Source organism: Bactrocera oleae, chromosome 2 (assembly GCF_042242935.1).
Source record: "Bactrocera oleae isolate idBacOlea1 chromosome 2, idBacOlea1, whole genome shotgun sequence".
Classification (NCBI taxonomy): domain Eukaryota; kingdom Metazoa; phylum Arthropoda; class Insecta; order Diptera; family Tephritidae; genus Bactrocera; species Bactrocera oleae.
In genome coordinates, this window is record NC_091536.1 from 52,337,993 (window position 1) to 52,358,896 (window position 20,904).

The 20,904-nt window shown below is 32.8% G+C and overlaps 1 protein-coding gene across 1 annotated transcript in view; it reads left to right on the forward strand.

Annotated features, from left to right (window-relative positions):
- Nucleotides 1-9,737: 9,737 nt before the first annotated feature.
- Nucleotides 9,738-20,904, forward strand: part of Scr (Sex combs reduced) — a 45,922-nt gene continuing 34,755 nt past the window's right edge. The window contains exon 1 of the mRNA XM_014238343.3: nt 9,738-11,879. The gene's annotated coding sequence lies outside the window, so the exon portion shown is untranslated. The remainder of the gene's footprint in view (nt 11,880-20,904) is intronic.

A 20,904-nucleotide genomic window follows, 5' to 3' on the forward strand; every position in this document is an offset into this window, starting at 1 on the left:
GACGCAACCCTAAAAAAATTGCAACTTGCAATGTCGATAATGCAGTGGTGTTGCTTATCGCATTACAAGTGATGCACTTCGCGCTACATGTTTCCCTAACCTTAGAAACATGTTGCGATGAACATAGATACATTTGACACAATGAATATGAGGCAGTAGTTTTGCTACTTTAATATACATATATATATTTACATTGATATGCTACACATTAAAATATAATTACTCCGAAACAAAAGATAAACTGAAACTGAAGCGTTTCAAAGCTATTTTAGTGCTATTACACAATTTAGCTATTACAAACTTAAAAGGATGCATATATTTATAACAATCATTTATTCGAAATCAAACATTATGTTCCATAGGCGCTGACGGGTTTTGTTCTGCGTTCTAGCTAGTAAAAATATGCTCACATCAGCACAACAAACTATATAAGGATGGATAGTCAAGCAGAAGATAAGGCATATATAGAAAATAAAATTGTATAAAAAGCTAAGGAATAGGCATTGGAAAGTGCCAAAATTTGTGCATTTAAATGATGTTAGATCTTTGTTTTTCGTTGCAGCGAACTAGTGATGGTAGTATAATAACCAGGCACTAAAAGAATACCATTTCAGATCTGCACAGCAGATTCAAATAATTATATACATTACCGGACAAAAAGCAAGTACATATTGTAAATGGAGCGTTCTAAGTGCACATGTTCAGACGAATTGTTGTACACCTATCCACATCAGTGCACACTTTACCATCGGGAAGCCCACTGAGAAGTTAACTTGTCACACTTTGACACAATTCACACATACATGCATACATAAAAATGGGGGCGTAGAGGTAATTTCCGCATTGTTTACACGCATAATATTGGGAAAGGATTTAACATGGTGAGCGCAAGGACCGCCATAATGAGTGCAAAAATTACAATGGACTAAATGGCCAAAAATAAAGGATAAAATTAGCAAAACGACTTAGCAGATGAGATACAAAAGATTGTCGAGTAATGAAGCAATTGAACAATGATGCGAAACGAAGGTAAAGAACCGAATTTTCCCATTTAGTGTACCTGTGCAGCCAATATAATTTAAAACGCGACAGTGATTGCAATTTCGTGCACTACTTGCTAATATTGACAAAAGGATTTGTTTCGAATAACGAATTCGGATGCGAAAAGACGTGATTTGACTGAAGCGCTAAGAATGCTGAGGCGTAGCGAAGTGATTGAAAAAACTTCGATGCTTGGCTGTCAATCGAATGTTTTTGCACAAGCATTATCATATGCGGTAACCTATACGGTACGGCTGCAATTGTGTTAGGAAAGTGTATGTGAAAGGAAAACAGACGGATTTACCCTTGAGAAATTTATTTTATTGCAAAAGTTTCTCTTTCGATAAATTGTATTCCAATAAGCCTTAGGGCTGTACGTAAAACCATAATCAGGTGCCCTATTACGATATGCTAAACATAAAAATACATAAAAATATTACATTTAAAATATAGAAAATAATTAATTAATTAAATTACTGACATATTTCTAAATATTATATATCCATATTTGTAAGAGACACCATCAATTGGCTTTAAATTTAAAAGTAAATTACTGAATAATTTAAACGCTTTCAACTCACTCTTGGTGTATGTACCATGTATGTTGCTTAAGAAGTTACAGTTGTAGAAGTCAAATGCTCACAGCAGCTGCCGGGAAACAATTGAACAAAAAACACATATTATATAAAAAAGAAATACATATACTTAAATATATATGTACATATATGTACTAGGAATCGTAGACCACCCACAAAAATATCAATCGTCAAATAAATGAGCCGCACGCAGAACATGCGCGATACACCGTAGGAGCGAGAAACGTGTTTGGATGCTGATAACGATATATTGTACTCATCTGCGTCAGCATCACGCGGGAGGGGTGGTTTCTGCCTATTGCTTGGGGAGTGGGATAAGGAAAAAGCTTTCAAAATACTTCTCATAAAGTGGGAAACTTTTTCGAACTTCAAAATCTGAATTTGGTCGCGACAATGCATACAATAGTAACAAGGTAAGCCTGAACAAAAATAAATACAGTGGTGGTACCACCTGTGTTATATGGAATCCACATACATATACATAAGTACATATACATATATGAACAACTAACAGAATAAACTCGAAAATGTTAAATATATTTTGAATTTATGGTAGAGTTACCTGCAAATACAGTTTTACCTAGTTTTTCTCCAGTATATCTATCTATATAATTTAGATATATAAAATTTTAATGACAACAATATTTGCAATTCTTAAAATTAAAGAACAAACCAAAAGAAAAAATGTTAATTCACCCTTTCCAAATACAAAAGATTCCATAAAAGACTTGATTTTGATCGGTCATTTTGTATGGCAGCTATATGTTATAGTGATCCGACCTGAACAATTTCTTCGGAGAATATGCAGCTGCCTTAAACTATAATCAGTGCCAAAAGTCGTGTAATCAAATAACAAAAAATTTTCAATACAAGAACATGATTTTGATCGTTTAGTCTGTATGGAAACTATATACTTTGATGGTCCGAGGTATGTTCCATGTGTCAAGGTATGCTCCGACAAGTGAGCAACTCCTTGGGCAAAATTTCAGATCGATATATCGAAAACTGAGGGACTAGTTCTCGTATATACAGACAAATGGTCATGGCTAAATTAACTCAGCTAGTCATGCTCATATATCATATAGGGTCTCCGAAGTTTCCTTTTTGGTGTTACAAATATCGTGGCAAACTTAATATACCCTGTTCAGGGTATAAAAATGAAATGAAATGAAATGCAGTGCCAATTATCTCATCTGTCAAGTGTCAAATATATTCATCTTTTTATATAATATCGATTTTGGTTAACAATTTACTTTAGAAAATTATGCTTACCTACAAAAGTGCTTGATAAAGGGGGTACTGTTAAACTAAAAATATTGTATATAAAATGGCGCCCACTTAACGTTGCTTATAATAAAGGTTAGTGAATACTACAAAACTTGAAAGCATAGCAAGCAAAGAACGTTAAAGTACGAGTGGAAGCACTTCATAGAACTAGATGTTTGAAAAATAGGAAATATATTGATACACTTCTGTACTAAATAAAAAGCTAAAATATCTGAATGTTAGAGCACTATATACGAGACAAAATTGGTCAGAGGGATATAGTCAATAATTGCAAAATAGGGATTAAGGTAAAATATTATAAGACTTATTCATTTAAAAATTCACTAATTGTGTCAAGGTATGTAATAAATAACCCAAATTATGTCTTAATTAAGTTATTCACTTAATACCAATATAATATTTTACGTAATAACTTATATAAGGGCATTGAAAATGTACAATCCGATTTTCACTATTTTTAGAATGGAGCTAAAACACTTTGGAAACGCTATTTGTGCTTACTTACTTACCTAAGTTTTATTAGTTTCTTCACGTATGTTTGATTTATTTATTGCAAAGTTTAGTATGTGTTAGTTACTATTAAATATTGTGTTATATAAGTATTAGGCATGGTTGCAGTCCAACGGCATCAAGAGAATATCAAGATTATATTATATACCAAAGATAGCTCAACTTAGTCCATATAAGTCTGACTCCGACGCCTTTCGTTTAATAGTTACCGAATTTTTAACAGTTTTTAACATGACTGTTGCATGGTGGGTGAATGTTTTTATTAAACGATTTCACTTTTCACACAATCAAGTTTTAAGACATGCTATAGAGACATGTTTTTACAAGGTCTGAATAATAAAGCTGTTGCAGTTTGTTGCCCTCCCTGGTATGTTTTGTACCGAATTCGAGAGATGTAGCCTAGGTATAGCTTTATGTTTGTACTTGCATCGACAGACGGACTGACGCAGAGACAAACTTGCAAAACCCATTTTTATCGGCATCCTGTGTAAAAATGACAATAATTTTGTTTCGGGGTGGGAGTAGCGATACCCTTAACAACTTTATTGATTCTGAAAATTATGCTACTATAAATAATAAATTTACCAATTTTTTGTAAATATCAACCCGCTATAAATTTGGCGGATATATACAAGTAGCCCAAACTTTTTAAGTTTTTAAATGGGTTTTTGTGACCTATTTATTAGCATTGGGAGATTTGATTCTTCTGTAAATATCGTCTACCCCTGCGGGCAGGGGATAGAATATGCCCGCGGCAAGGCATGCCTGTCGGAAAAGGCGACTAAAAGCCAATATGCACCATGACTGTTATTATATTCTTTGCACAGTAATATCAGCATAGTATATGGAGTGATAGTGCTATAATACTCAGCTTGAACTGATATTAGAAACACTTTAAATGAAAAAAGCTAATAAAAAGACATTTGAAGTTCAAGCGACAAATGTCACCAGTCATTTGAGTAATGGGGAGCTCAACTGGCAGTAGTTTAGGCTACGCAGTCTGACCGGAGACTTTCCGGTACCACGGGGAGCAGAAAGCCCTTGGACTTCTGTTCAATCTGCTCATTGGGTTCGGCCCTTTGGGGAGTATCGTGGTGGCTGTGGTTTAAACCTAAATGCTGGAAGAACTGAATTTTCAGTTCGAAAAAAGAAGTTACACAAGTAACTGGGTGCCGTACCCGAAAACGGAAGAGGTTTTAGGTCGGCCTCGAATCACACCAAGATGGTAGTGTGGACCCAGACACACTGCCACTGGTATCCAAATAAATACTTGCAAAAGTATATACCGCACTGATGGTCAGTGTATCTATTTAGCCTCATTTTATGGAACAATTTAATAAAAATTTTCACATTCATTTTCTAATTTGTGAATATTAACATACGCGTCATCCCAATTTAAAGTTTAGAGCGAAGTCCTAATGAAATTAAAATATTTCGTTTTGTCCGATACACTTTCTTAATTTATTCCTCTCAACACCCTCTTTCGCTTTAAAAGTCAGATGCTGTTTCTTCTAAGAATTCAGCTGACAAACATTTATTATTATAAAATACAGATAACAAACGAAATCATTGCTAGTACAAAACTGAAGTATGTTTGTTTGTATTTTACCGTGCTGGCATTGTAATACAGGACGGTTTAATGCTAGCGAAAACAAAACTTGAAGCCAATGTTGTAGTAATGCTGTAGTAATTGATTTAAATTAAATTTTAATACTAATTCATTATTTAAACATTTTGCCCGGCTTTGTAACTTATCTGCTCTTCTTTTTATAGGAAAAATAGTATACACGTAAAATGGAGTCACCCTATATACAATATAGATATTATATTTGCCCAACATAGGCATGCTATTTAAAACTTCTCAAATTGTTATGCACGTATTGTAATGAAGACTGCCTGTTTTTTGGAGATTTTTTTTTTCCTAAGATCAGTAAATATATAGAGCTTTTAGTTTATTATCATTTATTTACATATATGTATTTTGACAGTATAAATATAAATTTTATGCTAAAAATATTGTGTAGAACATCAGTTACAGTGTTCTGAACACCCCCGCCTCGAAAAAAGGAGCTCGCACTTCTCGCAAGATTCCGGCTGATCGGCTTATCCGAAACCAAAAACATTAAAGGTGTTTTAATCTGTAGGCCTAAATGCACGGAAAGAACTATTATCAAATGAATTTACAAAAATTGGGTATTTTTGATTGATAATAATTCATTCCATGCGTTTACATATGCTGCGGGTACCCTACAAATTTCAAGTCTTCGGCTCAGCCATTTTTGAGCTACGATGGAGAAAAGTTTGAAAAACACAGTTTTGAGGAAAACGCGTTTAAAATTTCAAGACCACTTAGAACCTCTCTGAACAGCTCCTTCTTCTAACTGTTATATTTTTAAACGACTTCGTTTTATTAAAAATGAATTTACTAAATAAAGGAAAAAAAAATTGATTTTTTGAGCCCATCACATGGGATGACCCATACGTTCGCACCGAAAATGAAACTTATTATGGTCGTTCTATTCATGACGTCGCAAGTAAAGGCCTTTAGATAATTTGGTGATGTCCCGAAATTGGAGTTTAAAAACTTTATTATTCTCCAAATTTTTTCAATTAGAAAATTTGCCACTCTGTTTGCTACTCGCAGCACAGAGCTGAATCTTAAATTGTAATTAGTTTCCAAAGTCTGAATTAAACATTTATAAAATATGTTTTAACTGAAAAATTGTAAACAAATAAAGAATTTAATTATTAAATCAAAAGCTGGGTTGAAAAGGAAAAATATACATATTTTTTTTAACTTAATAATTAATTAAAAAAGTTTCCATACAACTTAATTTTGGTAATTAAGTTTATTTGGCAGCTATACGATATAGTGGTCCGATCTAAAAAAAATGTTCAGATATTATAGCGTTGCCTTAAGTAATAATCCGTGCCATATTTTGGGATCTCGTCAAATAAAAAAGTTTTTCTTACAAAACAGTTTAAATGATAGCTGCCACGCTGTAGTGGTCTGATATCGGGGACAAATGAGAAGCTTCTTGGGGAGAATAGAGCGTGTTTCAAATATTCAAGCGATATCTGAAATACATACAGACAGATAATCAAACGGACATAGCTAAATCGACTCAGCTCGGCACCCTGATCATTTATGTATGTTATATACTTTTTAGGGTCTCCAACGTTTCCTTATGGGTATTATATGTTCAGGGTAATATAAAATTCTAAAACATATTAAAATTAAATTTCCAATTTTAAATTCCGATTTCGAAATTTAAAAAAAAAAAAATGTTATTTAGAAAATCCACAACAAGAATTAAGGCTCATACTTCGAGTCTCCACCAGAGGTATACTCTATATGTAAATCTTACTGATTTGAAATTTCTTGGATTCAAACAACCCTACGAAAATGGGGCTCCCTATTTCTCCACAAGACACATGTTTGTTCTGTTACTGCAACATTTCTTATGTTGATAATGAATGTGATACTCGCACTTGCGTTGTTGATATTCACGATAAAGCCCATTTTGAATACGCTGGCTTTCACAGTTTGCCTACATATGACAACGAACGCGCTTGTTTCAAGTTTTATTGCTTTTTTGTACTATTTTTAAACTTCCAACTTTTTCATGTATTTAATTTTTTTGTTTAATTGAAAATGTCGTTTCGTTGCAACCTCATCACATCTGAAACAAAGAATCCCTTTTAACTAAATTGGTCTCTTATCATGCGAAAAGAACTCGTTAATTTACAAGGAGTCATCTTGAGGACTGGGGCTACTCACAAATATGACTGTTCCCTACTACTTTTATAAATTTGAATTGTTTTCTATATTTTTTTTTATTTGTTTCAAATTATAAAAATGTTAAAAACTCTATAATAATATAATGCCATTCTTTGAATCGTAAGTTCTAGCAGAAGCCCTGGCAAGATTTCAATTTATTAACTTTTAAATAAATTATTCCCTAAAATTAACTATAATTAAAGACTTAGTTATATATTAAAGAATCATTAGTTTTCTCAATAGAGAATTTACTTGGATGGTTTAATGGAAATTTGTAAAAAACTATATTTGACATAGCTGAGTTTTCAAAAATATTTTGAAGGAACTATATCCAATCTATATCACAATAAATAAAGAGTCAATACTTAAGCGATATACATATGTATGTACACAGCTGGCAGAGAATCCTAAATAAATCAAAACATAATCTTTCTTAAGCGTAAATTAATAAATATTCCAATAAAAAAATTATTATTATGGCATATGGCGAAATACTCGTTCTACACAGCTCGATAGAAACCATCTAACAACAAAAGGCAAATTGAATAATAACATAAAAAGAAATACATTTTTTTTTTAATATATGTGTGCCTTTGAACTTACTCAATAATACGGAAAATCAGCTTTTCTAATCTTAAAATTTATTAATACCTTATTAAATGGTTGGTGTTTTGATATAATATTCGGAAAAGATCATGATCATTAAAGATCTTCACTCAACATCATGATTACTATCATTGCTTCCTCACAAAATAGTAGTAAAGTCTTCTGTTCCTTCCGTTTTAATTTTGAGCATATTAACCGGCTTAATGATTGGCACCTCCATTACTTCCTCCTCATAGTATATATGTGCATGTATAATACAACGTAGGCTAATTTTCAAACAACATTGCTCCCCAATCATTTTTTTTTTGTCAGAAAACGAGAACCACCACTCTCTTTCTCCAAGTTCAGGGGGCCTTCTAGTAATAACTACCTGTTCTCTAAACGCAACCAAGCAATGCCAGCAACGATGAACACAACCATTATCAAACAAGTCGTCCCTTCTCGCTCCCACTAATTATTGCGGCCGTTTGGCCATTGGCCTTTTCTACCCTTCGCTCGTAAATCAATTACAGAAGGCGGAGCCAACCAGGAGTGCGATCGCAAAGGCAATATTTTCGAAATTTCTTTAGAGCATGCTAACGCGCTCACACCTACAGCTTCAGCGTATGCAGTCGCTTTGATTTACGATTTTCGAAACTACTCGCCATTCATTGTTGTTCAAACCAGCGGACGTTCTCTTCAGTGCACCACGATGTACAAGTGCTTTTGACAACTTGTAGAATTACTGCTCAATTCCAACGCGGACTTCGAACGGGGAGCTTGCGCGTGTTTCAATTGTTTTTGTTACCGATTAGATGTTTCTTCTTGTCGTCGCATTTATCGGTCGGTATTAAAGACGTGATTAATTTACATATTAAGTTATTTAGGTGCTTGTTTAGTGGCGAAAATACTAATTTTGTCTAACAGGAAAGCTATTTTTCTACAACAATAACACAATTTCGGAACTCCCAAAAATGAAAAAGAATGTAATAATTTTAAGATCTTACCAGGTACAAAGTGGAATTGAATTCAGAAGTTAAAAATGCATAAAAGTTACAGTGGCGAAAAATTCTCAATTAAAAAGGAAATATTTTATTTTAACTATATTAAAAGCTTATTCAACATGAAAACATCAGTGTGACACCTAGTGCAATATATTACATACAATGTATATGGCTTTTTAATTAAGATTTCCCGTACACTAAATGTACTAAGTATTGTTATTGGCTATGAGTGACTAATGATTCTTCTAATACACGTTGTAATAAAATAAACTTGACGATAATGGCAAAACTTTTACGAATTGTGCATTCTCTCTGAAAGTGGATTGCATATATAGTATCTAATATTTAAAACATGTTAAGAAACGTGCATACCCACATATTTATTAAAATTAACGAATGAATGATCATTTTTAGTATGGTATAATTCTACTAATACGAGCACAAATACATATGTATTGCCATCATAGAAATAGGATTTTCCCATTATAATACATACATGTTTGCGAATATATTTTTGTTTTTATTCTCTAATCCAGAACGGCTTAGCATGAAAGAATTAAATGTTCGAAAACAATGAATGTGATCCTTCGAATGATGCACACTTTCACATTTGTTATTTGTATACGTATACGTCACATGTATGGGCGAAATATGAATAAAACACGCACAGGCAGTGTGTGATATTCGAAAAGTGTAAATTCGAATATGACGCAAACAAACATGTATACACACTTGCACATGAATCCACGTACAGAGCAGAGTATCTAAGATCGAGAACTAAAATATATATACAAGTATATATATATGTAGATACGTGTGTACATCAGCAACATATGTATCGAATAAATTAAGACACTCAATGCATGCATTTGCTCTTTATTTTCGAAATCGACAATTTCTGGTTTGGCAGAATTTATTATTCGAATAAATATACATACGTACATGTACACGAACACCACACATAAATTCATATCAATTCAATTGAGACAAGCGATGGTTCACTACATACCATGTACCTACATATGTATAAACATATTGCGTCGGCGGGTAGGCCAAAAGCCATTCCCTTGTCTACTTTCTGTAGCAATGCGAGTGAACGCAATGGACGAGGCAATAACTTCCGAAGTAGCAAAAATTGCCAGTTGGCATTGGCAGCACCGTTTCAATGTTGTTATCTTCGTCTTTTATTTTACCTCTATAGAGGGTCGGGCATTCGTCTACGTTGATTCGAATATTTCCATTTTTACTTTTTCTTAATTTTTTTCGATATCAATTTTTTCTTAGTTTTTTATACTCTCCGACTGTTTATAAATAATGTAATGCATTTTATTCAACCCTACTCCCCGCTTCTGCTATACGAGCGCTCTTTTTCTCATACTCACTCACACTCAGCGCCGGAGTCGCGTAGTTGCAGTTACAATTGGATATCAGCAGCTACTCGCGAGTGAGTTGATAGGCATACATACTTACACTGCGTATATATACAAGCACACATACACGTATGTATGCGCTATTGGATTATGTGCGGCGCTGCTAGTATCGCAGAGCAGAGGAGTTTTTTTATTGATGCCGAGATATTTGTGATTTGAATTATGTTCAAGTAGTCAAACAGAAACATTGGCGCTTTGAGCACGTATTCTCGGGTTAAACATTTCTAAGTTCAATCAAACTAACTAAACGATGCGATCCTAACAGATCCCATCAGATTACCGCCATCATCCATTAATTTAACTAGTTCTGTGTAAAATACTCGTGGATCGGTAGACTGCCTGTACGTAAGGTGCACCGACATCATGTATTCCGATAATAAATAATGGATTATTAGCCGACTACCTTAGCCTTTAACTGATGGTGATTCAAATCGCATCGCTGTTGATAGCGGCTCGTTAATAAAAGGAGCAACAGTGTTCGGGACTGCTTGCAAATTAACGAAGCTCCTATTTTTTTATATAATTTATAACAATGGATGATTGAAGTAAAAGTGATCGTAAGTTTCGAGTTTAAATTTATTTAAATACAATTTATTAAAGGATACGCGACGGGTTATGTCATGAGTTAAAAAAAACTAATGTGGAGGTAAAACTACATAAGTAAAACAAATATTATCATTGACGTTTCAGTTTTGTGTTATAAAAATGAATAACTGAGAAAATATCAAGTTCCGAAAGAAAAAGCGCTCTTACAAAAAAGTATTGCAATATCCAATTGGAATTCGCAGAACTCGTAGATAAGCGATTATTTAATTTTCATGTGCAACTACCCCAAACTAATAATAAATACTATATAATTCGACCTATGTATTACAAACAGAAAAACATCAATAAATGTAACAGAAACAGTCATAGTTTTAAAATTCAACACAGTGAATAGTTGTCCACATTGTCACTATTTATTAAATTTATGTGATCGAGTGCAATACGCTTTCCCAGACTAGTAGCAAACTAATATCTTTGCACCGCAATAGCACAATGTCGCCACATTGATCGATCAACTGAGCCCATGTATCTAGTTCAATACGGAACAACACAGTTGGTTAGAGTTCAGTTGCCACCGGCGGGAACTAACCACTATCTCACTAATTCCATTATCTGCTCTCGCTGAATGCGATACAACAAAAATATAGTAGCAGGGCGCTTTACCTTCGATCGACAACTGAGCTAAAAGAAAAAAGTAACATCTGTGTGTACCGACCAATAACAATTAGCCACCCGAATAACTGTTACAGGCATTGTGAAGTCAAAGTTGAAAATTACAACCTGCAACAATAGCGACGGCAGTTAGTGGGAATTGTGACAGTCTCGTTTGATTTATGGCTACATGCGTTTTATTGGGTCAATATATTTAAAACTTGTTTATAGTTATGTTATAATCTAATGCTATTTATAGTGAATGGAGTGCATTGCCTTGGTGCAAAAAAATACAGCGACAATTTTATAGTTTTTAATATAGAATTCTCATAGTTTTATAAACTTGTGTGCAAACGTAAACTAAAGCAGAAGCAAATGGTAACATATAGCAAATAATAATCGTAAACTAATAACTCTACATCTATATCTGTGCTGAGGTTTTGCTTAGGTAAGTACCGTTATAAATATTATAAATAATTATATTATAAGTAAATATTATATATCTTTATGACCGAGGGCTGTCTTTAAACTCTATTCGAATATTTTATGCAGTGTTTTAATCATTTTGTCGTTTAATGTATTCAATACTTTACGGATGCAGTAGTTTTTACCATATATTAAGAGTAGATTAAAAAAACGCAGTCCCGTGCCCCAGTAATGCCAACATCGCACATTATATTGCAGCCTAGCCAAACAATTTTTTCGAATACTTACCATACATTTTTAAATTCGTGATATCTTTTGAATGGAATGTCCGAATCGAATAATTCCAAAATGTATACATAAATATTTAACCAGTCGTAGTCGTAGTACATTATTTTGTTCTACAGCCAATAGCATTCGCAGCGTACGCAATGTAAGAAATTTTGTTGGTAATTTTTTTCACCTTGGGTTACATTAATTGGGAAGAAAAAGATGCCTGCCAAATATATCCCAAAATCTGAGGGATCAGTTTCCTTCTGGGTGTTACAAACTTTGTTGCAAACTTAATATACCCTGTTCAGGGTATATTAAAGATATATTTAAACAGCACACGAACACATTTACTTTTCTCTCCACAATATACAAATTTCGCTTATAGTTTGCAATCTCAAATTGATTAGTATACTGTTGATGATTAAGTAAACGAATTTTCATATCTATATTACTTTTGTCGCATATTAGATTCTTTTAAAGTAAGTAACTTCACAAAGTTTCAAATAGCATCATATGTATATAAGCAAATATTATCATCCCTTATATACGAAGGAAAAATAATAGTGATTTCCACTAGATTTTTGATGTTTTTAATTCCGTTGACTAATTTAAAAATTATATTTGATCTAAAATAATTTTAATTATAATTTAATATTGTTTAAAAGTATTAAAAATTTCCATAACATTATTATAATGCTCGCGTGTCACTTATCGGGGAAAAACTTTTCACTTCATTAAAATAAATGCATGTGTTTTCAAATAATTAAGATCGAGAGAGCGAATGTTGGGCGAAATAAGTTGAAACAAGTAAAATATACATTGTTGTAGCTTCGTATGTATACATTACTAATATAAACATATTTGTATTTAAATACATACATATGTGCTAAAGCGTATACTTTTTATTTTAAGGCAACTCAAATAAGTCCCAATACATTTTATTCTACTGTCTGCGCCATACTAAAGCACACCTACGATATAGTTTTATGTAGCGCCATGTACTGCAATCTGGGTAGAATACAATACGATTACGATTCGATTTACCGAATAGAGGTAGTCAACCTCTGATGTATTGCATTTTTGGGAGACTGAAATCATGCTGATCACAGTTTGAACATTTTCTTAATGTGAATATGCAACTAAAAAGTAGCATATGTATGTATGCAGATGCATACCAACATGATTAAAATATATTTAGATATAAGCACTAAACAGAGAAAGTGGATGTTAACGCACTTTCTTAAATAGCAAGAAATTATGCAAGTATTCTACTATGACTGTGAGTACACAGAAAACTCTTAATTTCATAATTTAAACTAAAAATGAAACGCACATGGTGTCCAAATAATATATGCTATTTCCAGTGCATGGCAACGTTGAGGGAGTGAGTGAGTGAAAGTAAGAGTATTTATTTATTTAACCCATATGTATACATATTTATATCAATGCAAATTCTTTAAAAGAGGTAAAATTAGGCAAAACCCCCTACTCACTGTTCCTTACACACTGTGCACTTTGAAGATGTCCAGCGGGTGGTATGCAAATATGTACATGTTCAAAGAGATGTACACTGCGGCACTCCGATCCATTTAGTCCAAACTATTGCACAATGTGGCTCAACAAATGTCATGAGTGCTAGGTAAAGCCAATTACTAGCAGAACTCGCACTAGAACTTTGCATTATTCGCTAGTCAGAAAATGAATAGTGCCCAGCTATTTATGTTTCATCGATTGGCAAAAATGCCTCGCTTAAAGGAATCTAAATCTGCCTTTCCTTTTATTTTTTCCTATTAACAGAAATTGTAATAGTTTTTTCGTACCACATGAAAGTGGCCGCAGTAGTAATTAATTTCAAGTTGCAATTGTAATCAGAACTGTAGTTTTTGGCGTACCTCTGTCAGTCCGTCGAGTTAACTTTTATACAATAAATCTTTTCCAAATACAATCTTTCTTTTCTTGCAGTACCTTACCATTTCAACTCAATCAGGTAATACTATTCAGCGCCAAGTGAATCAATGAATTAACTATTATATTAAAGGCACGTACCAAATAGTATTATAAAACTTCACATTTCTAAGGACATTTCAACTTAGTTTTATTGTGGTTATAAATCAGAAATAAAAGTGGGATCAAGAGTCACGCAAGCTCTTAAGAGGCTAATATTTTTTGTCCTTGTTTTTGTTATTTCAACGCAAAAGACAAACTTTCATAACAAAGGCGGTGCTGCAACTCATTCGAAAAAAATTTTAAGAGCCAAATATTGTACAATAAGTGACTACGTACATTTGTTTGCACTCGCAACAACGCTCATCAGAAGCTTGCACGCTATCCAAACGCAAATTATGTAAGGAAACAACTGCATAGAAGTCGACATAGCTGACAGGAAATGAGAACGTGTTAAGTTCATTTTTAATCAAGAAAAACCGTTAACTTCGATTGCACCGAAGCTATAATACCCTTCACAAATAAACAAGATTTTCATATTAAAATTTAATTTTGATCGGTCAATTTGTATGGCTGCTAATGATATAGTTGTCCGTACTAAACAATTTCTTCGGACATTGTACCGTTGGAAAATAATATGCTAATGATAGTACCGTGTGAAATAAAATTCCATTCAAAGAATTGATTCCGATCGTTCAGTTTGTATGGCAGCTATATATTATAATGGTCCGATATCGGCGGTTCTCACAAATGAGATGCTGCTTAAGGAGAAAAGGAAGTGTAGGGACTAGTTCGCGTATATACAGACGGTCGGGCATGGATAAATCGACTCAGCTCGTCATGCTGATCAATTATATACATATATACAAGAATATTTTATAGCGTCTCCGACGCTTCCTTCTAGGTGTTAAAAAACTGTGGCAAACTTAATATACCATTTTCAGAGTATAAAAATAGTTGCGAAAAGCAACTTAAAGGGAAATATAAAAATAATACATATATTAAAAAATTTAACTGAAATCTTTCGCTTTTTCTGTAACTGTAGAATTTATAGATCATTCTACATTTCCATATTAGTTAAGGGGTTGGATATTATTATATTAATGTTCTACTTACTTTTATAATCAAAAACTAGACTTAATACCTGTTTAAGCCACAAGGAAATAAAAGCTGGGATGAATATAAAATGGCCCGGGACTTCATTGAAAAATACATAGTTCATGGCATAATTCTGTTACAAAGTTTACAATACAAAAAAGTCCCGTTATTTTTTATTATCATTTGTATGCAGTGTCAACTCATATATAATAATCAGTTCAGTGTTTGCTTTCGCTTATTAACAATGGAGTGGGGAGCTAAGGAAACTCGTATTCCGGTGATTGCGTGGTCGTCCTTGCGTTCAAACCAATTCAGCCATAAAAACTGTTCACAAATGCATTCGTAGAAATCTTCTTAGAAAATAGAAAATTATGTCAAAGGAAATGAATATATCGACCGGATCAATATCAAGAGTTATTTGAGATGATATTCACATGAAACCCTACCGTTCATCGTTGACCAGTTGCTACTTCTGACAACGCGTTTGAATTAAATTAGGCTCAACAAGCAGCTGCTTTATAGGGAGGCGCTCAACGGCCATGAAAGAATCCTTTTTACAAATTAAAAAAATGTTATTGTTGAAGAAGTTTTTAATAAAAAACGAAAAAAAAGTTATTCCAAGGGTACAACGTGGTCGCCATCCAGCTGCTGTAATGGTTTTTGGGGAGTCTCCTATAGAACCATTAAACCTCTTCACTTCTGATAAAAAATGGGTTAAAACGAGGACAAGTATAATATCAACTGGATGTTTTAGAAAGCGTGGTAAAGCAGTTAAGCATACATGAAAAAACCACCCGCCAATGGCTTAAAAGCAATATTCCTAATTTCTTAGCTGCAGATGATTGGCAGTCTAGAAGTCCAGACTTGAATCCATTGGACTTTATAAAGCAGTTTTTACTTCATTATACTACAATTAGACAGTGATTTATTTATTATATTAAGTAATAAATATGTAAATATATTGAATTGAAAGTTGCTACATCGTATCGATTGTGGTCACTTTCTCCGATCCTGTCTTTAATTGAAATACCATCTGAAATTATAATAAAGCTTACAAACAGATGTATGCATACGTGAAAATATAAATCGTAATTTACAACTTTTACTCACTGAACTTGCTAATATTATTTAAAATACGTACAAAATATTACGAAAACAAACTAAAATTGTTTAACACAATTTTAAAACATAAACTGTTTTACATTATAGACACAAAACAAGAGCCAATTTTCCCACATTTTTAAAAAAATATTCTTAATTTGGCGCAATTATTGAGTTGTCTCAAGAATCCCACAGTAAATTATAAACCCATATATATTGCATAACAACAGAATTGTTGAGTTCAATTCAATATGGCATAAAATGGAAAACTCAACAAAAACAAAAGGGGCGACAATAACCACAACAAAGGAAAAATATTAGCACCCACTTCGGCCTATCTAGAATGAAACCTCCATCTACCGCACATGAAGGAAACAATGGCCACCACGCAGTGTTACTTTGAATTGAGAATACCCATTTCGGTTGTTTGAAACCGCACTATTACCATAAAATAAGCCATCAACCAATAATAATGACGCAAAAATTGAAAAATCATTAATGTCTGAAAATTATGAGTGCGCACAATGGAAGCAACGACAACCAGACAAAACCCAACTTCCAGTCATAATGTATTTACGAGTATACCAACGACAATAACTTAGTATTAATAAGGCAAGCTGAAAAACGCATGAAAAGATATTTATGACTGTTTTTATGAGGTGCTTACAAATTTTTATGGATTTTTAATGGGCTGCGAACAAACAATGTAGCACACTAACAAGTATTCGACATGAGCTCCTACTATCTGTTGCCCGCCTGGCGTGGTTAACACAAAGTGTGTGAGCGGTGCGATGAATACGCGTGCGCAACTGCCTTGAAATTCATATTTTCATTTATGAATTGTTTGTAAATACACATCTACTCACATACATATGTACATGTTGTATGGTGTTGGTGTGTACTTATATTCTTACTATATGAAGACTCATTTTGTAGGCGATTGCTAGTGAGCGAAACACCGCCCATATTGACAAATATGCAATAACTTTTCTTTTACATTGTAAAAGATTATGCTTTATTGAATTCATAATAAAAATTATAAAATTCATATCGACAATAAAAATTATACAAATTAAATATTTATTCTGAATACTGAACGTGTTCTATTATATATTATTACCGTTAATTAGTATATGCATTTATAAAAAATAAAAATAAAACGACGTGTTTAAAAGTCAGGCGATTTTTTATTTAACATAAACATTTTAATTATTAATCATTATTTGTGTTGTGTGTCCAGTTGTAACTCACTTATACCAACGCTTTTTCAAATTTCATTTAGGATAATACGACTACTCCCAAATAACCGCTTTTTCACTTTTACATTTTTATAAGTGGTTGCCATGTTGATGCGTCAAAGCGAGTTTTCCCACTAGTATCTTAGCAACTACATTGGAAAAGATTGTACCAATTTAAAATATATATTTTTTACTTAGAATAAGCTTACTAGGAGTAAACAAATTTTTTCTGTCATTAAGCCTTACATTGGCCGAACATTCAAACACAATATATATGCATTTTTGGTATATACATATATTTCTTTTCAAATAACTCACCGTTCACCCAAAATGAAGTGTTATCGTCTTACTGTATTCAAGTGCTTTTCAGAAAATTAAATATTAATGTATATATTATCCATATTTAAGAAATAAGAAGATTGATAAAAATATTCAAGCAAGGAGAATATTTATTTATTCTTTGTTTATGTTATGAAAAACACTCCAAATAAGAATTACAGAACTGTCACATTATGTGAACCTTCTTTAAGTGTCGATATTTACTGATTTATAGCATTATCTAAGCCGATTTTAGTTACTGAAATGTTATCAAAGAAGATTCGCTTTTACCTGTCTTATTTCAAATTCGTTCTGCGGTTTAATTATTATTAAATTGCACCAAGATCTTTAATAGAAAATATTTACTTATATAAAAGAAGAAGGGTCGCCTCTATATCGAAAACCTCATAGTTTAATTTAATACGGGCGAAAAAGACCTCAACAAAAGTATATATTATATATATATAATATTATTTACTATATATATATTTTAGCTGTACATATATAAGGAAAAATTGTAAAATCCTATTTATGAACATTTGATTTTCTATTTAAATCCACATGCCTGTTCACCTACGACTAAGCACATACATACATATTTAATTCACTATTTCTAGCAGTATATGCACATATTCACGTACATCTATATATGTGTGCATACTTCAAGTGTGAACTTCAAATGTGAGGAAGGAAACGAATAAATGCCCAACTGTCGCAGAAACGAATTGAAATAATTTATTACTTTCTCATAAGACAATCAAGCGCGCAGACGAAAGCCGACTTTGAGCCAGACGGTGTTAGTTGCACAAGCAAACAGCCATAGATCCATGAAGGCAGCTAGTAACTATTGCGTCTGCGCACACTTTTATTTGTTTGTATCTATTCTTGTTATATATGTATATGTGTACATGAATATATATATACAAGTACTTTCTTCGACTAGATCCCTTCATGTCTTTGAAAGTATTCTTATGTGATTATAAGTGCATAAATATTTATGCTAGCATTTTAGCGCCAATTTAATGAAAACCTCGAGGGCTTGCGGTGCTCAAAAATTTCTTTCTAGTTCATTTCCATTTGCATTCAAGGTATTTATTATTCATGGATTTAATTAACACCAATTGAACTGCTTGTCGCACAAACTCTTACTCGTAAACTGAACGAAAGCAATTCCTAACGATCCAAAATAAAATTTATGGCTATTGGTGGGGACGTCGCTTATGACAGAATATTAAGGGAATTCACTTTGGGTTATATTTTGCCTCTTCTTTTGCATTGTCAATATGACATATAGTATTAAAAATCTCAAAATCAAAATGAACAGAATTTCAATTTTTAACAAAAACTTTTGTACCTACATATAGAGCATAGAGACAGCCAAAAACGTTTGGGATTAAAAAATAAAAATTTTATTTTATAATATGAATTAAGTACGCAAACGGGATACAATTTTAATTTTAAAATAATTTATTTTTTTAATTCTTAATTAAATGTTGGTGACTTAAATTTTTTACATTTCCGATTGTTGGGATTAAAAATTAAAAATAAATTAAGAATTAAAAAAAGTAATTGTTATTTATATTATTAAAATTTAAAAATAAATTTTAATTTCAATAAAATTTTGAAATAAAAGCAGACAGCTTTTTAATTGCTTAACTCAGTACTGTGGAAAATGCGTCACTTATGACAACGTTAAGGGAAATCCTGGCCAAGCCACGATTGACGGTCAGGAAGGTTTTGCTATGTGTTTGGTGGGATTTCCAGGAAATCATCTACTATGAGCTGCTGCCCTATGGTCAGGCGTAACTGTACTGTTAACTCTTAGATCATCTGAAGGAAGCAATCGCCCAGAAGTGGCCAGTTTTTCCATCTCACACGGTTCAGGGCTGTTGTTTTGTCGCCGACCCAAGTGGTGTTGGCATCGATTAGTTCGGGCATTACCGACATTCTCCAGATCCTCCTGTGTTCAGTCTCTACAACTGATTTTTGCATCTTACATGTATACGCGATGACATTCTACAAACTGAATAAAATTTTAAATAAATCTAATCAAGTTCATATAGGCCGTGTGTACTTAGGCTTATAAGGTTCAAATTCAATTTAACTTCATCAGCGATGGCGTAATGGTAACTTAGCAAAGGTTAGTTAGTCAACAACCTTTATGAATGCGACTATGTATATACAGCTACATATAGTGCTCTTTGAGGAGAAATGTATTGCCAGTAAGCAGAAATAATTTAGGCAAACACCATTTCAGCTTTCAGTTTGTATGTATCCTACATTCGCATTGGTACAGCTCTTGCTCACTGATGGTTATTACCAACTAACACATCAAAGCCAAGAAATTTGTTGCCTTTTTTGGCAAATTAATCGATAAGACCAACTTGGCGAACCCGTTTTCGTTTCTCCATTTCTTCCTTTGTTCGGCAAAATTTCCACCGTTAGCTGATACCGTTAGCACCATAAAGTTTATTCTTATATTTGTATTGAAACAAATATTCAGCTTTACCCCACTTAACCTTTATGTGAATTCAACATTTTTGCTTCTTAAAGTTAAGGTAAGAACAGGCGTTTTTGAAAACTCCTTTTTCAACCAACCCACCCGGATTAAAATAAAATTGCTTTTCGCTTCAATTTTAAATAAAAATAAAAATTTTTATATAACAAATTATGTACTGAATGTAATAAAAAACTCTTACATGACCTTAAAAATAATCTCTTATAATTTAGATTTTAAAATATTCTGAGGGAATACATATGCATATAACATGTTTTCACAACTCAATACATATCTTAAAAAAATATATGTATATTCGCATAATATTACCTCTCATCCGTTTTGACATAAGTAGATACAAGTATATACATAGAATGTTAACCCTGCTCCGTACCCATAGAAGCTTTACGCTGAACAACAAAATTCTGGTGTTGCCAGTGGCATAAGTTGCTCGCTGACTCTAAATTATAGGTTCTGGGTCAATAACGGAGCATTGCTTTTGTAACAAAAATGAGGCAAAGAATAAAGGCAAAAGCATATGATAAAACAAGATTTACCCCTTTGACTAAAACCCTTCAGTA